The sequence below is a fragment of the Schistocerca piceifrons genome, chromosome X (assembly GCF_021461385.2).
Source record: "Schistocerca piceifrons isolate TAMUIC-IGC-003096 chromosome X, iqSchPice1.1, whole genome shotgun sequence".
In the NCBI taxonomy this organism is placed as follows: domain Eukaryota; kingdom Metazoa; phylum Arthropoda; class Insecta; order Orthoptera; family Acrididae; genus Schistocerca; species Schistocerca piceifrons.
The window spans coordinates 370800789-370821924 of NC_060149.1; the positions used below are offsets into that span (position 1 = coordinate 370800789).

General features: G+C 39.2%; 1 protein-coding gene across 2 annotated transcripts in view; it reads right to left on the reverse strand.

Moving 5' to 3' along the window:
* LOC124721576 (cullin-2) overlaps window positions 1-3918 on the reverse strand; it is a 186042-nt gene extending 182124 nt beyond the window's left edge. Inside the window, exon 1 of one of the 2 annotated variants that reach the window (XM_047246619.1) lies at window positions 3795-3918. The gene's annotated coding sequence lies outside the window, so the exon portion shown is untranslated. Of the gene's footprint in view, window positions 1-3765 lie in introns of both variants that reach the window. The other variant, XM_047246618.1, reaches the window with a different exon arrangement.
* Window positions 3919-21136: the final 17218 nt, after the last annotated feature.

Consider the following 21136-nt stretch of genomic DNA (forward strand, 5'->3'; position numbering starts at 1 on the left):
GATTAAGATGATGTTGATTGAATTTTTGACAACAGGGTCTTGATCCATCATGAATTTCTACCCAAGGGAGTCAGGGAAGACAATGAATACCATGCCATTGACTGTTGCTTGGTCTCTGGATCATACTTGCAGTACCAAAGTTCATAATGGTGGTTTCCTTAAGGGTCAATAAAGAAATTGTGTTTGTAACTATTGTTTCTTTTAGTTTCCGAGACCATTCATCAAGCTTTTCAGATGCACCTTGTATCATTATGTTGCAAACTCAAAATATTACCATAAAATGTCAATGAAAGAGCAAACATGACAGACATTACAGGTCTACAGAAAGTTTCAAATCAATGCATGTTCATCTGCAGAGTGATAATTCATTCAGGATATCAGCTCTTTTTCAAACCCTGGTTGTTTTTATTAACAAGTACCTTTAAAGGAGCTCCTTCCTGTCACACAAAGTACAAGAAGACAGTAACTTGTTTATAGAGATGAAGGATTTCAAAGAAGGAAACACCTTGGAAAAAAGCAGTTCCGTACTTAACTAAAGGATGAGCCATATTCTTAAATAAATAAAGAGTCCATGCCACCAATACAGAGCAAACTTAACGAAAGTGTGATTGCACACTTAAAAAGGTCCAGATTTGTAAACTGAAAACTAATAGTTGTGACAAAATTGCTTTAGCAAGTCTTCAATTCTATCTTTGTAACAGGTAGTTAATTTAATTGGTATCAGGAACAGTCTCACATAAACAAATGGTGCCCTGCGAAGTTATACTATGCCCTTCACCACTCCTGATTTTTTGTTGATGATTTAGGCTTCAGTACTCACATTCTACAGTTTGGAGATATCACAACCTCATTTTCCAAGTGAAACATTTGCTGTTCATGTAATACAGCTTTGAAATGTCAAGTAGCTCCACTTGAACAAAATGTAAATACATAAAAACAAACCAAGCAGGATGACACTGATAATTTATATACCATCATAGTTGTGGGTGAGCCAAAAGCCATTATACATCTTGGTTTTATCAGTGATTGCGAACTAATTTTGCAACAATACACTATAAATGTGTTTGGGAAATTCCCAGAGTCCTATATCTTCTGTGAACACTGAAAAGCATATTATGCAACAATAGCTTTGTTCCACGGTCACATTACCTATAGACTACGGCTCTGGACTCACTTAGCAGACTCCATTAATGTGCTGTTTCTTGAGAAGATCGCAAAGGAAATCACCACACAAAGCAAAAGAATGGACTATTGCAAATTTCAGTTTTCCAAATTAAGCATATTGAGTATTTTCAAGCAGAATATCATCAGCTGCATCATGTGAATTTATAACAGGAAATGTCCGGTAGAAGACATGAAACTTGTTATAACAACAACAACAACAACATGTAGAGACCAAATGTGCCACATGTTACACAAGGCAGCTTTTGAACATAGGTCCTGAAACTAACATCAGTACAGTTGCTTGAAGAAAACACATGACTGAAAGCACTGCCCAATCACAGGATTACAAAGTGAAGTGACACAGTGGCCAATGCACTGACAAATCTCCACCCTACATCCAGATTTAGGTATTCTGTGGTTTCCTAAACAACTCTGGGCAAATATGAGAGTGGTTTCATTGAAAATCCAAGCTTACGCTCTGTCACCACTAATCTTATCAGCCACGCCTAAACCTCACATTTTTCTATGTTCTTCCCTCAAAACACTCCACCAATGAGGTTTTTTCCCCAAAAACTAAACAATTGCAAGAAATGAACTACTACAATAGAGAGTCCTTTACCTAAATTGAAAGTGTTATAATATCTGTGTAACTGTCACATTATTGCTGAAGTTTAAAATGCACTCTGATAAAATCTAGCCCATCAGAATTGGCGAATCATACAAATGTCATGAATGCACATCATATAGCATAGTAGGTTTTCCTTAGTCTGTGTTAGTAGATAGTAATCATGTTATAGATAAAATTTTATGAAATGGATTGTGGTCATATGCTCTGGTTTCTCTGGATTGCTAACTAGGTCACTCAGCCGACATCAAGAGCAACAGTTATTTCTCAGGACTAAACTGCAATGCATTAAATGTCTTCCATATTAAAGGTGGTATGCAAGAGGTGCGACAGATACCTGTTTGATGCCTCAACCTTGTGGCTCACTACTTATCACCAATTAGGACAGTTACAAAGATTTGCACTTTTTTCCATCCTTCCTTGTGGAAGGAAATGATTTGACACAACAACACAAAAGTGATGAAATGGTACTATTTGTTTTTGAAGATGTTCCAGACTGAGCACACGTGTTATTTGGGAAGGGAATCAGCTGTGCCCTTTCACAAAGGAAACATCCCAGTAATGTACAAAAATTACAGAAAACCTAAATCTGGATGGCTGATTGGGGATTTGAACCACTACTCTCCAGAATCTGAGTCCAGTATCTTACTACTGCATCTGCAGCCACAATCTCATGGAGAGTAGGAAAATAAACAAACAATTACCATATCAACACATTCCATTCCGACACCTGAAGTGATCTATGAAACACAGGAACACTGTGACGGGACTGCTGGCTAGTAATCTGAACATTTTATTCATCTCAAATAAAAGTAAAGTTGGCCTATTCTCCTCAAAATGGCATTCAGTGTCAATGGTTCTACGCTATGCAAAACAATTTCAGCGTAATACTAAATATGACAAACTACACTTACTAGTACAGGCAAACAGTTCCTACAGTTTCTCCTATACAACAACGAAAACGTGGAAGAATAAAATGCCTGAAGGTGTAAAACTCTTCAATAATAAACAAACTGGGCAGTGTGGTTAAAGAAAGGGTTATGGAAAGTTTATGTTCTTCGCAAATGATCAAAACGAAAAATGCTTTTGGCGTATTCATACTTTAAGTGACGGTAAAATTCAATTTAACTCAAAGATAGAAAGTGTTCCACAGAGTCTATGCGTTTCTCATAGTACACGGTAATTAAACTGCTAATATAATCAAACCAAACACGACATGGAAACTAAAAGTACATTAACTTTTTTTTTTAAATCTGTGTACCGGCACCTGTCATTAGCAAACGCTTTAACCCCTAATGCAAAGACGCTGTTAAACAACTCAATACAAGACATTTGGTTTGTTACTGAAGTATCATATTATATGACCACGAGCTTTCAGTTCCACTGTCAACTGGCTACACAGAATTACTCCTCGCATTGCACATTACCTTCTATACTTTCCATATACAAAATGGGGAGAAGGAATGACAGCTTTTTCGTATAAGATTTCATCCGATTCCAAAACTAACAACATTCTACAGTCATCCAGGAATATTTCGCTCATTCGGTACTAATAAACAGCGTTGAACATTGTATGCGTGAGTACAAATAAATATATGTATGTCAGTAGCACAACTATCAGACATTCGTCGTCATCTTGCAGAATGACCACTGTAATGTTCGACACTACTAAAACCATACACTGTCACACCTCTCGATTCGGTTACTGTGAACCTAAAAAGACAGCTGCATTAAATTGTACTTGCTAATAAAACACGATATTTTTTGGAAATTTATTGCAACACACCATGAACCGAACACAGTGTGCACACAGCAAATACAGGAACAATAGTACAACAAACACCCTTCAAATTTAAATAATTCAAACACCAATACATATAGCTCAGAATCTAGAAATAACTAAATTACAAAAATAAAGCCATATAACATTTCGTTTTTTTCTGAACTATAGCTTAAAACACAAACAAAATACCTACCCCAAAAATTTACGCAACACAACACTCACCAAAACATAGTACACAAACGCATCTGACTGACGACACCTGCAACAACTTTTATCTTTCCTTTCACTGCCGAAGCTTGGATATTCCAAAGATTCCCATACATACAACACATACACACACCAGACACCCCCGCGATTTAACGGCAAACAAACAGCCAAAGATATCTGTTACAACAACTTTCGTATATTGGCAGAAGCAATAGCATTATGCTCATTGCATGGAATAAGACGTTGCGAAAGTGTAAGCTTCACTTTCCGTGGAACTTCAGCTCGCTATGAGGAGAACTTCAAATCGGTCAGTAAGCTTGTTTAGTTGTGTTACCACATACAATAAATGTGACGCCACTTGGTCTCCACTCCTATGCATGTGAAGACACCCAAATTCCTGTGCCGCCATTTTTTAGCAACAACTACTTTAACTTTGTGATGCCATTTTTCTACCCCCACCGCCGATTAATATCATTCGGCTGCCAACCGATGGGTGAATGTCAGCTGGGTTCTCACACGCAACAGAAGTTTCGTCACAGCTAATGGTATACTGTAGTTCCATGTGTGAACTCTCAGTTTAAGTGGCGCAATTTAAGTGCCGCAACTTATGTCATGTCACAACATATTGGTTGTACTTCGTTATGCCACTTTCCTTCCTCCACTGCTCCTTGCTGGCTGTATTTCGAAACACAAGTATCCTGTCACACTTACTCACGGAGAGCAGTATATCTATTAAAGTTCCGGGTCGAAGATTATATTTTTTAAAAATCTCAATATTTTAGTTTTACTGTATCCCCTGGTTAAAAAATTTTCTATATCCACGAGCGAAATTTTCAATTAACTAAAAATTAAAAAGTCTAATTCATTAAAAATCTAATTGACTATATCCCTATTTTAAAATTTTATCTATACCTACGAACGAAATTTTCATTTAAGCAAAAAATATTCAGTTGAAATTAAATTTTTAACAAACTAAAACCCACCCGCTGTGATCGAGAGGTTCTAGGCGCTTCAGTCTAGAACTGCGCTGCTGCTACGATCGCAGGTTCGAATCGTGCCTCGGGTATGGATGTGTATGATGTCCTTAGGTCAGTTAGGTTTAAATGGTTCTAAGTCTAGGGAACTGATGACCTCAGGGGTTAAGTCCAATGGTGCTTAGAGCCATTTGAACAATTTTTGAACAAACTAAATTTATTCATTTAATTTTTTTTAAAACACAAAACTTCGAAAATTAACATGAATACAACGAGCTTGATTTTGTTTTTTACCACAATATATAAAACTTAAAACAACGATTTTCTGTAATTTATCTTTGTCTTCTGAAAAGATTTTGCATAACGATGTGGATGAGTAATTTTATATTTATCATCTAAAAGTAGTAAAATCTAATGACTATATTTAGTTATGAAAATTACAGACTTTAAAGTATTGAAAGATTTTTTTCCATTTCCGTTAATTTGGTGAGCACTTCTGCATAACCATCACTATAACTGTTAAGTTGAATTACTAAATTTTCAACACTGTCTTTCATGTTTATTTTGGAAGTGCACTATTCTCATTATTAGTAGTCCATCTAAGAACAGAATCTTCAGAACGTGAACTTCAAGTGAAAATTACTGTTCAATCTGCAACCCAGAATATTTCATTAAAAACCTTTACAACATCCGACAGACGAATAATAACTGATGAAGGAATAAACAGATACTATAGTCTAGACAAAATATTATTTTCTTATTTAATTCTAATAACATCGAACAATTTTACTATATAATTATCAATTAGTTTAAAATTTGACTTAACATCAAATGCTGAAAATTCTGTTCCATCTGCAAGAATTACATCAAGTGACATATATAATCTCTCACGTTTTGGATGAATCCATCCATCACCAATGTTAATATTAATTTCTGTTTCTTTGTATGGAATATTAAATTATTCTTAGAGTTTTCATTAAAAAAGAGAAAGAGTACAACTGATAACTCTCGATTGTGGTAAAGGTATATTAAGAAAAAATTTTACAAGGCCATTTTCAAAATAACTGTAACAGTTGAACCATTGAAGTCAATCAAATTGTTATTTTCATAAGTTACAGTAATTACTAAATTTTAATAATACCAAAAAATGGAATATTTACAGGAATGTTTTGTTCATCAATTCTTGGTCCCACAAGATCAACATCTGGTTTAAATAAAATAAATAATATTACTTAAATTAAATTAATATAATAAAAATAAATAAATACACAATATATATAATGTAAATATTAATGAATATATGGTAAGTGCATATCAAAATATAAATATAATTAATATAAATATATATACACATAAAATATTATTAGTTACAGTAAATTAAATTATATTATCATCATTATGAAATTGATCAGTCTGTTTAACAAACATTCTACAGGTAGTTTAAAATACATGTTTATTAAATGGAATGCTATTAATTTGAGAAATTATTATTTTAAAAAAAATTAATATCACGTTAAATAGCAATTCAATTTTAAAGAAATTTCTTTACTGTATATGTTCGGTTCTTTAAATAGGTAAAGTTTTCCAAATTTTTCAGTTTATATGTACCGACAGTAATTTTTATTAGTTCATTATCACAGTATATGTTATTATTTTTCCATGTAATATTTAGAGATAAAAAAGTTGTACAAAAACCCAATAATGAAAGGTTTTTATAAGTTTTACAGTTAATCTTTTTTGAAGAATATATGAATTATGACTAAATTTAAATAGATGAGTCATTCATCATTAATAAAAATTATGTAAAAAATCGAAGATTAGGAACCATTATTAGATTTCCAGAAAAGAAATGAAAAATGAACATGGTATGATAAAAAACCAGTACTAAAGATCAATAGTATCATTTTAGCACCTGGATTGTTGAATTGGAATTAAACTTATAATCTGTACATTTATTCTATAAGGTTAGATCAACAGAAATATCAACAATTTATTAAAAATTGTGATAAAGGTGAAGAAAAAATTAATGAAAAATACTGTTTCCCAGGAAAATAATAATGAAATTATGAGATTAAATAAGTGTCAAAATAATTCACTTGTAGTATCGATCTTGAAAATCACAATATACTTACACAATATTTTACTAGATGTAGCCATAAGGGAATTAGATTGTTTTTATTTAACTGAAACATATTCAACAATAACAAATCAATTACCTACAGATAATTTTAATTTTTAAAATACTTTTAAACAAGATGACACAAATTTAAATCATCATGAGTGCATTGCAGGTGATTTAAAATTTGATGACTTTAAAGAAATGAGTAGTAAACGTTGGAATAATGATGAAATTGCATTTAGTAATGGTTTATAGAGATAAAAGATTATGAATCTTTTAAACACTGAACATAAATGTAGAATGGAAACAGTGAGCATAAACATTCTCACATATGTTGACGAGAAGATGAACAAAAGACGTATTTGGTTATTGTTTATTTATTATTAATCATTAATAAGTGTTTACAAAATATGAACATGAAGTTGTTAAAAAGCTAGAAGAAATGGAAAAGCAAAAGAATAATTAAAAGAACAGTTCAAAAATAGAAAAAACCATAAAATACATAATGTTAAAAATTTTAAACAGAAGCTAAACCAGTTCTCTATGCAACTACACCAGTCATAGAAGGAATCGAAGGACTGGGTGATAATCAGTTAAGAGTAATTGAAAACAAATCAGAGAAACTGAAAAACAAATGGTTCCTTATAATCAATATTATTTATAAGGATTTAACAATATACCAGAATTAATGATATGAAAGTTGACACTATGATTATACATTATGTGAATCAGAAATGCTAGGTTTATTGAAAAAATATGTTGAAGAAAATATGGATAGAATAAACCATCGAATATTGAAAAAATGTAAATAAGTGAAAGAATTTTAGAATTTTTATATATATATATATATATATATATATATATATATGATATAAATTTTTATTTAATTAAAAATTCCAATAAATTTTTTCTTTATTACTACATTCTTCAAATCAAATATGTCTATTGCAATGAACAAAACTTTCATTTAAAAACTAAAAAGGTACATTTCATCTGTAATGTTTTAAAACATAAAAAGCTAATTTTTATATGAATAAAACGAAAATATGTATTCCACAGCTGAACTATTTCAAAACCTAGAAATATATATATATATATATATATATATATATATATATATATATATGAAATTAATTTTTATTTAATTAAAAACTGCAATAAATTTTTTCTTTATTAATACATTAATTTATTTCATATATATATATAAAATAAATTTTTATTTAATTAAAAATTTCAATAAATTTTTTCTTTATTAATACGTTCTACAAATATATATATATATATATTTATGATCTGTAGAAATTATTTTAAAGAAAATATTAATTTTTTAATCAAACGAAAATTTCATTCATTGATATTGATGAACATGATTTGTAGAATTTGTTTACATAGAAAAATTTATAAAGTATTTTTTAATTAAATGAAAATTTCCTTTGTTGGTACAGATAATTTTTGCAAACAGGGTATACAGCACAACTAAAATCATAGTTTCCAATCGAGATATTTTAAAAAATACTCTCGTTGTCCCTGAATTTTCGTAGATATGCCACTATCGAGGAATTACTGCAGTACTCTATTCAGTTTCAGTATGTTTGGATTTTATTACTGAAAAAAGTAAATGCCACACGGGATTAACAGAGTGGTCAAGGGTGCTGCAGTCATTGACTGTGCGGCTGGTCCCGGCGGAGGTTCAAGTCCTCCCTCGGGCATGGGTGTGTGTATTTGTCGTTAGGATAATTTAGGTTAAGTAATGTGTACGCTTAGGGACTGATGACCTTAGCAGGTATGTCACATAAGATTCACGCACATTTGAACATTTGAAAAAAGTAAAAACAGCAATCAGCAGGTATACTTCCGTAGCTTCAGGGACTACAAGAAGAACAACGTATGTTGCTTGTGTGTGTCTGTGTGTTGCAGGCATGAACACAATATTTTCAAACCAAGAAATCAGTTCGATGTTTGGGAACAGATGACGAGTTGAACCTCGTAACTTTAAGTAGGTTTTAGTTGTCATACAATTATTTTACTTTTGATAGTAAATTTTATAGACAATCAGATGCTTAGCTAGTTTAGAAATGAGAAACTGTCTTGCAAGGCTTCTCGCCGACATATTTTTCAACTATTTGGAACATAATTATTTTTCCCAGGCCTCCACTACTTCCACTAATCTGTTTTTATAGATGTCATGTAGATGTCATTTGCATTGTGTTCGACGGTGATGAGCACAACATTGCACATGTAGAAGAGTTTAATGGTCTCCATGGCAAAGCGATCTTTATGCATGAAGCTATGTATAATGAGAGAATCCTCATCCAACTCAATTTGACACATTCTATATTTACTGTAAGTCCTCGAAAAACTGCTCCATCATACATACCGCTTCCTTTCATTCCCCATAAATATAAGATAGGATTACATTGGAACAATGACTCATCATATTTCTGTTATTCCACTAATATCTGAATCAATTAATAGGGAGCTGGAAAATTTAAAGTCTGTGGCTTTTAATAAAGGATATAGTCGTTCCATCATGACAAGTTGTGTAAGGTAAAGACAACGCCAAGTGAGCATGGAGATGCCAACAGCCCTTTACTGTAGGATTATAGGTGCGGTAAGTTCCTGTATTTAGGCAATGTGTCTTATGGAGCTGCCAAACTCTTCTGTGATATTAATTAAACAGTGGTATTCATCAGTTCTAAGAAGATACTACAACAATATATACACAATGATCGACCCTGTAAAGATGTGTATTCCACTTCTGGAATGTATAAGTTTGAGTGTAATGAGTGTTATGTAGCTTACCCTGGTCAAATGGGTAGAACCTTTAAACTAGATTCCAAGAACATTTTCTTACAGGGTACAGACAGGTAAAACATGATCCCACCTTTACTGAGCATCTCAGATCTAGTGGCTACCAGCCACTCACCCTTGGGAAGTTGCGCCATAGGGTGGTGGGGTTTCGGGTTCCGCTGGATAGGTCAGGAGTCCGCTACACGCAGCAAGCGGCTACACGGGTAGCAGGGGTTTTGTGGCGTGGACTGGTCGGTTTTTTAGGTTAGATGGCCTCGGGCAAGTACAGAAAGGGCAGCAGCCTCAAACGGTGCGGGGCAATGTCAGCAAATGCAGGGGCCAAGAAGCAATCAGTATTGTAATTGTAAACTGTCGAAGCTGCATTGGTAAAGTACCGGAACTTCAAGCGCTGATAGAAAGCACCAAAGCTGAAATCGTTATAGGTACAGAAAGCTGGCTGAAGCCAGAGATAAATTCTGCCAAAATTTTTACAAAGGCACAGACCGTGTTTAGAAAGGATAGATTGCATGCAACCGGTAGTGGCGTGTTTGTCGCTGTTAGTAGTAGTTTATCCTGCAGTGAAGTAGAAGTGGATAGTTCCTGTGAATTGTTATGGGTGGAGGTTACACCCAACAACCGAGCTAGGTTAATAGTTGGCTCCTTTTACCGACCTCTCGACTCAGCAGCATTAGTGGCAGAATAACTGAGAGAAAATTTGGAATACATTTCACATAAATTTTCTCAACATGTTATAGTCTTAGGTGGAGATTTCAATTTACCAGATATAGACTGGGACACTCATATATTTAGGATGGGTGGTAGGGACAGAGCATCGAGTGATATTATACTGAGTGCACTATCTGAAAATTACCTCGAGCAATTAAACAGAGAACCGACTCGTGGAGATAACATCTTGGACCTACTGATAACAAACAGACCCAAACTTTTCGACTCTGTAAGTGCAGAACAGGGAATCAGTGATCATAAGGCCGTTGCAGCATCCCTGAATATGGAAGTTAATAGGAATATAAAAACAGGGAGTGTGGTGTCACCGCCAGACACCACACTTGCTAGGTGGTAGATTAAATCGGCCGCGGTCCATTTAGTACATGTCGGACCCGCGTGTCGCCACTGTGTGATCGCAGACCTAGCGCCACCACAAGGCAGGTCTCGTGATACGAACAAGCACTCGCCCCAGTTGTACGGACGACCTAGCTAGCGACTAGATGTACGAAGCCTTTCTCTCTCATTAGCCGAGAGACAGAATAGCCTTCAGCTAAGTTAATGGCTACGAACTAGCAAGGCGCCATTAGCCTTACAGTGATGTATTGAAGTCTCCTGTGTATAGTCAAGAGCGATGTACCACAATGATTGATTAAAGATAAGTATTAATCCAGCTACGTACTTTCCTTCATAGCATTAATTACGTAGCCTGTTCCAGTACTTCACGCCCGTCTGCGTTAGTCTAGCGTGCCTTTTCAGCCATCTCGAGCTACAAGGTGTTGGCCCAGCTGCTGACACATCACATGGCGACGAGTCTACAAAGGATCTTGTGTTTTACTTTGCCCTAATTTATTTGTGTCATGGCTTCGCCACATTCTCCAGATGTACTGTCCGAATTTTATCGCTTGCAGAATCAGCAGACGCAGGCGTTATTGGATGCCCTTGGACAGCTCGTCCAGGGTCAACGTGCCATTCAAACCGATGCGGCCGCCGCCGCTTCACCGCTACCGCAGCCACAACTCGCAGTTGCACCGCCTTTTAGGCACTACGACCCGAACCACGAGACTTGGCAGGAATGGTCCCGCCAGTTTGCCTTCCACCTCGCCGCCTACAGAATTCAAGGTAATGAGCGGCAGCCGTTTTTGCTTTCTTGTGTCGGTGTGTCCACATACCGTGTGATAGTGAAATTGTTTCCCCGACGCGACGTAGCAACTCTATCCTACGAGGAAATTTTGTCTGCTTTAGATGCCTATTTCAAAGAAACAGTTAATGTGGTTGCAAAACGGTATACGTTTTTTCGTACAAAACGTATGGCCGGTCAAACAAATAGGGAGTGGGTAGCAACATTGCAAGGACTTACTAGGGACTGTGCCTTTGACTGTGACTGTGGCCTTTCTTATTCAGATACAATGGTACGTGATGCTATTGCACAGAACGTTTCTGATGTTCGCATACGGGAGCAAATATTGAAACTAGTTAATCCCTCCCTTCAACAAGTGATAGACATATTGGATAGACAAGACACACTTGACTGTGCTCAGGAATCTTTTGAAACTTCGCCAGCAGTGTGTAACATTAACCGGCCCGCCGGGCGAGCTGCGCGGCCCGGTCAACTGCCTGCGCGCAAACAAACGCAGCTGCCGCCGCGCTCTAAGCCACGTGTGCCGCGCCAGCCCACAAATGCAGTGAAATCATGCCCGCGGTGTGCTACTAGACATTTGCGTGAACATTGCCCGTCACGCCAAGCTATTTGCTTTTTCTGTAATAGGAAAGGACATGTTCAAAGTGTTTGCCAGAAAAAGCTCCGATCAGACAATCACAATCATTCCAGGCCCTTTGCTTCGCGCCGGAATCGAACCAAGGACACTCAGGATCGTGGCCCTTCGCCCATGGACATTCATGTAGTTAATTCCGATTCGTCCAGTGACACTTTCTCTAACAGTGACTGTGTTCGTCCCACAAAAACTGTGCGTCGACGTCGCCGGAAATCACGTCCATTAGCAAGTGATTCTGAACCAGTGTCTGTTCAAATTGCACAAAACAGTCGCTCTTGTCGTCAGCAGAACAATAAACTTTTTGTGGACTTAGACTTTGAAGGCAAAGTGATACCATTCCAGCTCGATACCGGAGCTGCAGTTTAATTGCTCAATCACGACACGTACAAACAACTGGGCGCACCTCCGTTGCGTGCCGCAAATGTTCAGTTAAAAAGTTATTCCGGACAGACAATACCTGTGTTAGGACAGTGCACTCTTTTTGCAACATTTAAGGGACAAACAAAACTTGTGTCATTTTATGTTCTTCGTTCTTCTTCTGCAGTGAACTTGTTTGGTTTCGACTTATTTCAGTTGTTTAACATGTCTATTGTAAATCGGGTGCTATCAGTGACTCAAACTGTGCCTTCAGACAGTGTTTCTCGCTTATGTGACGAATTTGCAGACATTTTTGCACCGGGCTTAGGTTGCGCTAAAAACTATGAAGCACATTTGGAACTGAAAGTAAACGCGCAACCGAAATTTTTCAGAGCGCGCAATGTTCCTCACGCATTGCGTCATGAGGTCGCAAGAACATTGAACAATGTAGAATCACAAGGTGTGTGTGAATGTGCGCAATGCCTCTTCTCTTTCAGCTCCGCTTCCTCGCTTACGCCGTGAAGGTGTTCCGTTTCTCTGGACGGCGGAATGCGAACGCGCCTTTCGCCAGTTGAAATCGGCGTTGCTTTCTAATACTTGCCTTACGCCTTTCGATCCCCAGAAAACCCTTTTGTTGATGGTAGATGCATCGGATTTCGGGATTGGTGCTGTGCTTGCGCACAAAGTTGGCTCCCATGATCGCCCTATTGCCTTTGCCTCCAAATTGCTCTCGTCTGCGCAAAGAAATTATTCCCAGATAGAGAAAGAAGCTTTGGCTCTCGTGTTTGGTGTTACTAAGTTCCATGATTTCTTGTATGGTCGTCACTTTACCATCATCACAGACCACAAACCTTTGACATCGCTTTTTCATCCGAACAAGCCTGTACCTCCGCGTACAGCGCAGAAATTCATTCGCTGGTCTATTTTCCTCTCGCAGTACCACTACGATATCTTGTATCGGTCCACTGCTAAGCACGGAAACGCCGATGCGTTGTCCCGTTTGCCTGTTGCTGAGGATAAAGCATTCGATTCTTCCGAACTTGCTTGCATGTTCATTGATTCGGAAACCGATGAAGTGGTCGAATCGTTTCCGATTGATTTTCGTCGTGTAGCTACAGCCACAGCTGCTGACCCTGTCCTTGCTATTGTTTTACGTTTTGTTGCTACGCAGTGGCCTTTGTCAAAGTCTCGGATCGAGGATCCGTTGGTTCGCAGATTTTTTGCTCACAAGGAGAGACTTTTTGTTCGACGTGGTGTTTTGTTGTTGCGTTCTGATAATGATCAGTCCCGAGTCGTGGTCCCACGTTCGTTACAGTCCTCTGTTTTACGGCTTCTCCACCAAGGACATTGGGGTATAGTGCAAACGAAACAACTTGCTCGTCAGCACTGTACTTGGTTGGGAATCGATGCTGCGATTACGAATATGTGTTCTTCTTGCATGGCGTGTGCCGAACAAAAATCCGCACCGCCGCGGAAAGTCTTTGCATGGCCGAAAGTCACTTCCCCTTGGCAACGCTTGCACATTGATTTTGCTGGTCCATTCTGGAATGCTCGATGGTTGGTTCTGGTCGATGCCTTCAGTAATTTTCCTTTTGTTGTCCGGATGTCTTCCACGACGTCCTCCGCCAGCATCCAAGCGTTGTCTGCTATCTTTTGCATTGAAGGTCTTCCGCAGACTATTGTTTCCGACAATGGCCCACAATTCATGTCCGCAGAATTTCAGTCATTCTGCCAGGCCAATGGTATTCACCATCTGACATCCGCGCCGTTTTCGCCTCAGTCAAACGGTGCCGCTGAACGATTGGTCCGGACTTTCAAGTCACAGATGTTGAAATTGAAAGAGTCGCATTCTCGGGAGGACGCATTGTTGCTCTTTTTGTCCTCGTATCGCTCTCAGCCCCGCGATGGTCGCTCGCCGGCTGAGTTGCTCCATGGTCGTCCTCATCGCACCTTGATGTCTTTGCTGCATCCGCCGCATCAGGTTCCTGTGCAGCGGCAGACTCCTGCTTTTGCTCCAGGCGACGTTGTATTTTATCGCAACTATCGAGGTTCACGGCGTTGGCTCGCAGGGCGCATTCTTCGCTGCCTCGGCCGCGCGATGTATTTGGTTTTGGGGGCCTCTGGTGAGGTGCGTCGGCATCTCAATCAGCTGCGCCTCTGTCGTCGCACGCGTTCTACCGCTCCCCGTCTGCTTTCAGCGACGGTGCCGTCCGGTCAGCGCCCTGGGGACCCATCTACTGGCTCGCCTCATCCCCAGGTGTTACCGACGATGCCTTCCATTTTGCCCCATGGCGACGCGCCGCCGCAGCAGCCGCCGCCGCCGCCGCCGCCGCAGCCGCCGGTACTCCGGCCGGCGCCGCCCGCATTCGACGCTTCGCTGCAGCCGCCAAGCGCCTCCCAGGTTCACGCTCCGCCGATCGCTTCCCGTGACCAGCTGTCCTCCGCCATGGAACTCCCGCCCGCTCCGGACCACATGACGTCATCGCGCGTCGGCTACCCCGACGCAATGGAGGTCGACCCTTCGGCCCCTCCTGTTTCTTTACGGGCGCATACACCGCATGTTGACGTGCACCCTGGACTAGGTTTTCAGGCGTTTCCTAGCTCCCCTCGGACCGAATGGCCGGGTGCGGGTGGCACAGCCTCGCCTGTTGTTAGGCTCCCCACCTCATCGCATACGTCAACATGGGGTCCTCCCCACGGCGGGCGGAAGCCTTATCTCACGACCGTTCGCCGATTTGCGGGGGAGGAATGTGGTGTCACCGCCAGACACCACACTTGCTAGGTGGTAGATTAAATCGGCCGCGGTCCATTTAGTACATGTCGGACCCGCGTGTCGCCACTGTGTGATCTCAGACCTAGCGCCACCACAAGGCAGGACTCGTGATACGAACAAGCACTCGCCCCAGTTGTACGGACGACCTAGCTAGCGACTAGATGTACGAAGCCTTTCTCTCTCATTAGCCGAGAGACAGAATAGCCTTCAGCTAAGTTAATGGCTACGAACTAGCAAGGCGCCATTAGCCTTACAGTGATTGTAATTAAAGTCTCGTGTGTATAGTCAAGAGCGATGTACCACAATGATTGATTAAAGATAAGTATTAATCCAGCTACGTACTTTTCTTCATAGCATTAATTACGTAGCCTGTTCCAGTACTTCACGCCCGTCTGCGTTAGTCTAGCGTGCCTTTTCAGCCATCTCGAGCTACAAGGTGTTGGCCCAGCTGCCGACACATCAGGGAGGAAGGTTTATCTGTTTAGCAAGAGTAATAGAAGGCAGATTTCAGACTACCTAACAGATCAAAACGAAAAGTTCTGTTCCGACACTGACAATGTTGAGTGTTTATGGAAAAAGTTCAAATCAATCGTAAAATGCGTTTTAGACCGGTACGTGCCTAGTAAAACTGTGAGGGACGGGAAATACCCCCGTGGTTCAACAATAAAGTTAGGAAACTACTGCGAAAGCAAAGAGAGCTTCACTTCAAGTGTAAACGCAGCCAAAACCTCTCAGACAAACAGAAGCTAAACGATGTCAAAGTTAGCGAAGGGAGGGCTATGCGTGAAGCGTTCAGTGAATTCGAAAGTACCGACTTGACAGAAAATCCTAGGAAGTTCTGGTCTTACGTTAAATCAGTAAGTGGCTCGAAACAGCATATCCAGTCACTCCGGGATGATGATGGCATTGAAACAGAGGATGACACGCGTATAGCTGAAATACTAAACACCTTTTTCCAAAGCTGTTTCACAGAGGAAGACCCCACTGCAGTTCCTTCTCTAAATCCTCGCACAAAAGAAAAAAATGGCTGACATCGAAATAAGTGTCCAAGGAATAGAAAAGCAACTGGAATCACTCAACAGAGGAAAGTCCACTGGACCTGACAGGATACCAATTCGATTCTACACAGAGTACGCGAAAGAACTTGCCTCCCTTCTAACTGCCATGTACCGCAAGTCTCTAGAGGAACGGAAGGTTCCAAATGATTGGAAAAGAGCACAGGTAATCCCAGTGTTCAAGAAGGGTCGTCGAACAGATGCGCAAAACTATAGACCTATATCTCTGACGTCGATCTGTTGTAGAATTTTAGAACATGTTTTTTTGCTCGCGTATCATGTCGTTTTTGGAAACCCAGAATCTACTCTGCAGGAGTCAACATGGATTCCGGAAACAGCGATTGTGTGATACCCAAGTCGCTTTATTTGTTCATGAGACCCAGAAAATATTAGATACAGGCTCCCAGGTAGATGCTATTTTTCTTGACTTCCGGAAGGCGTTCGATACAGTTCTGCACTGTCGCCTGATAAACAGAGTAAGAGCCTACGGAATTTCAGACCAGCTGTGTGGCTGGATTGAAGAGTTTTTAGCAAACAGAATACAGCATGTTGTTATCAATGGAGAGACGTCTACAGACGTTGAAGTAACCTCTGGCGTGCCACAGGGGAGTGTTTTGGGACCATTGCTTTTCACAATATATATAAATGACACTAGTAGATAGTGTCGGAGGTTCCATGCGGCTTTTCGCGTATGATGCTGTAGTATACAGAGAAGTTGCAGCATTAGAAAATTGTAGCGAAATGCAGGAAAATCTGCAGCGGACAGGCACTTGGTGCAGGGAGTGGCAACTGACCCTTAACATAGACAATTGTAATGTTTTGCGAATACATAGAAAGAAGGATCCTTTATTGTATGATTATATGAAAGTGGAACAAACACTGGTAGCAGTTACTTCTGTAAAATATCTGGGAGTATGCGTGCGGAACGATTTGTGTGGAATGATCATATAAAATTAATTGTTGGTAAGACAGGTACCAGGTTGAGATTCTTGGGAGAGTCCTTAGAAAATGTAGTCCATCAACAAAGGAGGAGGCTCACAAAACACTCGTTCGACCTATACTTGAGTATTGCTCATCAGTGTGGGATCCGTATGAGATCGGGTTGACGGAGGAGATAGAGAAGATCCAAAGAAGAGCGGCGCGTTTCGTCACAGGGTTATTTGGTAACCGTGATGGCGTTACGGAGATGTTTAGCAAACTAAAGGGGCAGACTCTGCAAGAGAGGCGCTGTGCATCACGGTGTAGCTTGCTGCCCAGGTTTCTAGAGGGTGCGTTTCTGGATGAGGTATCAAATATATTGCTTCCCCCTACTTATACCTCCCGAGGAGACCACGAATGTAAAATTAGAGAGATTCAAGCGCGCACGGAGGCTTTCAGACAGTCGTTCTTCCCGCGAACCATACGCGACTGGAACAGAAAAGAGAGGTAATGACAGTGGCACGTAAAGTGCACTCCGCCACACACCGTTGGGTGGCTTGCGGAGTATAAATGTAGATGTAGATGTAGATGTAGATTTTACACCATGCCCCCAAAGGGCAGAGACTTAACCTTCTGGAAGGCCGAAATTGTTAAGCACTCGTATGCTAGGAAGGATATCTTACTCAGTGATCAATTTGCCAGTAAGAACCAAGTTTTTTATGTCTACTTAACCCCTAACTTTAAAGAAGTTTCGAGTTCTCCCAGTGACATTTGATCAATAAGGCTTTTTCTAGGTTTATTTCTCTTTATGTGTTTTACTATTAGAATCCAGATTTTGTAATTACCTAATTCTTTATGGTGTACTTCGCATTTGTAGTTTTTCTTGCTTTATCCTGACGTTTCCTGATATTTACATCAGAGGCTGATGGCAGTTCTTGCATTATAAACTAGACATATAGCCTATGTATTCTTCACAATCATAGTTTCTGCTTTTACCTTAGTCATTTTACTTTATTTTATTAATAATCGCTCTCCCTTATGTGCCTTCTAATCCGTCCCCCACTGCATGATACTTTGTTATGAATGAACTGTTCTTAATTTGTTAGCCTTGTTTTACATTTGTTTTACCATTTTATCTGAAAAAAGAGTGCTGTACTTGCAATATGTTAGTTGAGAATTTGGGGCTTGCAGATTCCTATTGCTTTACACCGAAAGTTCCTCCTTGTGACAATAGAATTATATACCAATTTTGGGACTGTAAATTAAATGTGTTTTGGTCTACAAACTTTTGACAGTTATTGGACTTTTTTAGTTTTAGTCATTCTGCACAATTTTTTATTGACAAATATTCCCACTAAAGTACCATCAAACTCATGCACTGCATAGTTTGAATTAGGAAGGATTCTCTTCGAATGCTATATTGTGTAATTCTTTTCTATGCCCATGTACTTGAACCCTCTGCCTCCATTCTTGTACAGTATTCTGTAATAATATTTATTCAGTTTATTTCATATTTTAATCACATTGTAACGTTACTGTACCACCATTCCAGAATGGACTGGAATAAACCTTTCGATGAGTCACACTCTTGTAGTAATGTGATCCTCATCAAGTCTTTTTTTAATATGCATTTCTGCATATTAACTATGCTATGTTAACACTAATAAGTAGTTAAAATAAACTGCTGAATGTTACACCAAGCTTCCTATCATTTACATAGTTTATCATCACCCTTTGCAATAGGCAAAATGGCGAAAGTAGTTTCTGAATTCATCACAAACGAAAGGAATATTAAAATAACAGAATCAATTTTTACATAAACCATTACCATGAGTCCAAATTTCGAAGTAGATACCATCAATGTAAACAGAATTTTTCAGATACGAAAATATTTAGTTTTCAGCGCTATGTTTGCATGGCAAACTTAGATGTCTTAATGTTTCAAGAGGTAATTTTGGCTCTTTTAACAAATATTCCAGGCTGCAATGGCATCCTAAACATGGGGCACGCCAATATTATACAAAGAAGGAGTGGAATTTGTACCACAGGACATCCTACTTTCGAGGTGAAGTATAGGTATGAAATCATAAAATGTTGAATTCATTAACATTTAGGCAACTTCAGCCACAAATGAAAAAAATCACTATGCTCGAATTTCACTTTGCAGCAATTTCTGAGCTTCAGACATATCTGGAAACACTTGTTATATGGAGACTCCCATAGCATCCTGCATAAAGAAGACCAAACCTGAATCTAAATTTTGGTAAAAAATTGCATACCTTAACTACTGAGTTACAACTAACTGGTACCTGGCAGCTCAGACACGCCAACACAAAATCATATGCCCATGTGACTGCTACATCAGTGGGCAGACTAGACAGGATTTCCGCCCAACAATTCCTCCTCCACAACAAGGAAACATTTGAGTTGTTACCTGTGAATTTTTTGAGCCACACAGTCTACCACACTGCATTCAGGAATAAACTGCAAAAGAGGATGTGATATGTGGCAGCTAAATTCTTCCTTGCTTCGTGACTCACAACTGGAAATAGACATCATACAGGCGTGGCAAAAGGCTCTTATTATACAAATAAAGTCTGTAAATCTAGACGAACTAAACTTTACAAACCAAACTCCCTGGCAGATTAAAACTGTGTGCCCGACCGAGACTCGAACTCGGGACCTTTGCCTTTCGTGGGCAAGTGCTCTACCGAAGCACGACTCACGCCCGGTACTCACAGCTTTACTTCTGCCAGTACCTCATCTCCTACCTTCCTTGCCCGCGAAAGGCAAAGGTCCCGAGTTCGAGTCTCGGTCGGGCACACAGTTTTAATCTGCCAGGAAGTTTCATATCAGCGCACACTCCGCTGCAGAGTGAAAATCTCATTCTGTTTACAAACCAAAATTTATTTTATGTACCAAATGTTACACGAAAGGTAATGAATTTTGGAATCAAAAACTAAGGAATTTTTTTGACAACCTTAAGGCAGCTATACAATGCATTTAACTGGAAAGTTTATACCTATAAAACTAATCAAGGCTAACATTACTACTCTAACTAGATACTACTCTGCAGGACACAAAAATCGAACAGCCGATTTTACTAATATAGTACAACAAACATCCTCAGTACAACAAACAGCGCAGGACCTACACACAGTGAAGCGACATTTAATATACTCTTTCCAAGACACAGACGAGGCTGAACATAAAACCTAAATACATATAAAAGAGGCATTAATGAACCAATTCACCTCATTATAGACAAGTAAATATATGGAAGCAATTGATAGGACTTCTCCAGTCGTGAGTAATGTTGGGATGCCTCCGTACGAGCACCTCATACACAACTTATAAAACTTCATTCTCCAGCTCAAGAACTTACTGACATGCACCATCGGATATACGTATGAGTTTTGATGTGATGCCACATTTCACTTGAGAGTCATTTCATGAATGACTGTTGCTCATTGTCGAGAAGCATGAAAGGGACGTGTAGATTTGTTTAAGCACTTGCTCACCTTAATCTATTTCTTATCCAGTGACCAATACTTTGAAGGCTGATGGTGTCGTAATGGGTAGTCCCATGTCACCCATTGTGGCTAATCTTTGTATGGAAGATTTCGAGGATAAAACACTCCAGTCGGTGGAATTAAAAACTATGAGTTTCTGAAGATATGTGGATGACAGCTTTTGTAATCTGGCTCTATGGCACTGCATCGCTGAAAGCGTTTCTACAGCATGTACATTCTTTTCGTTCTGACATCAAGTTTATAATGGAGATGGAACAAGACAGGTAGTAACCTCCCTGGACGTATTGATGTTGAGAAAAAAGCATGGGACTTTGGGTCACGCTGTGAACCATGAACCAAC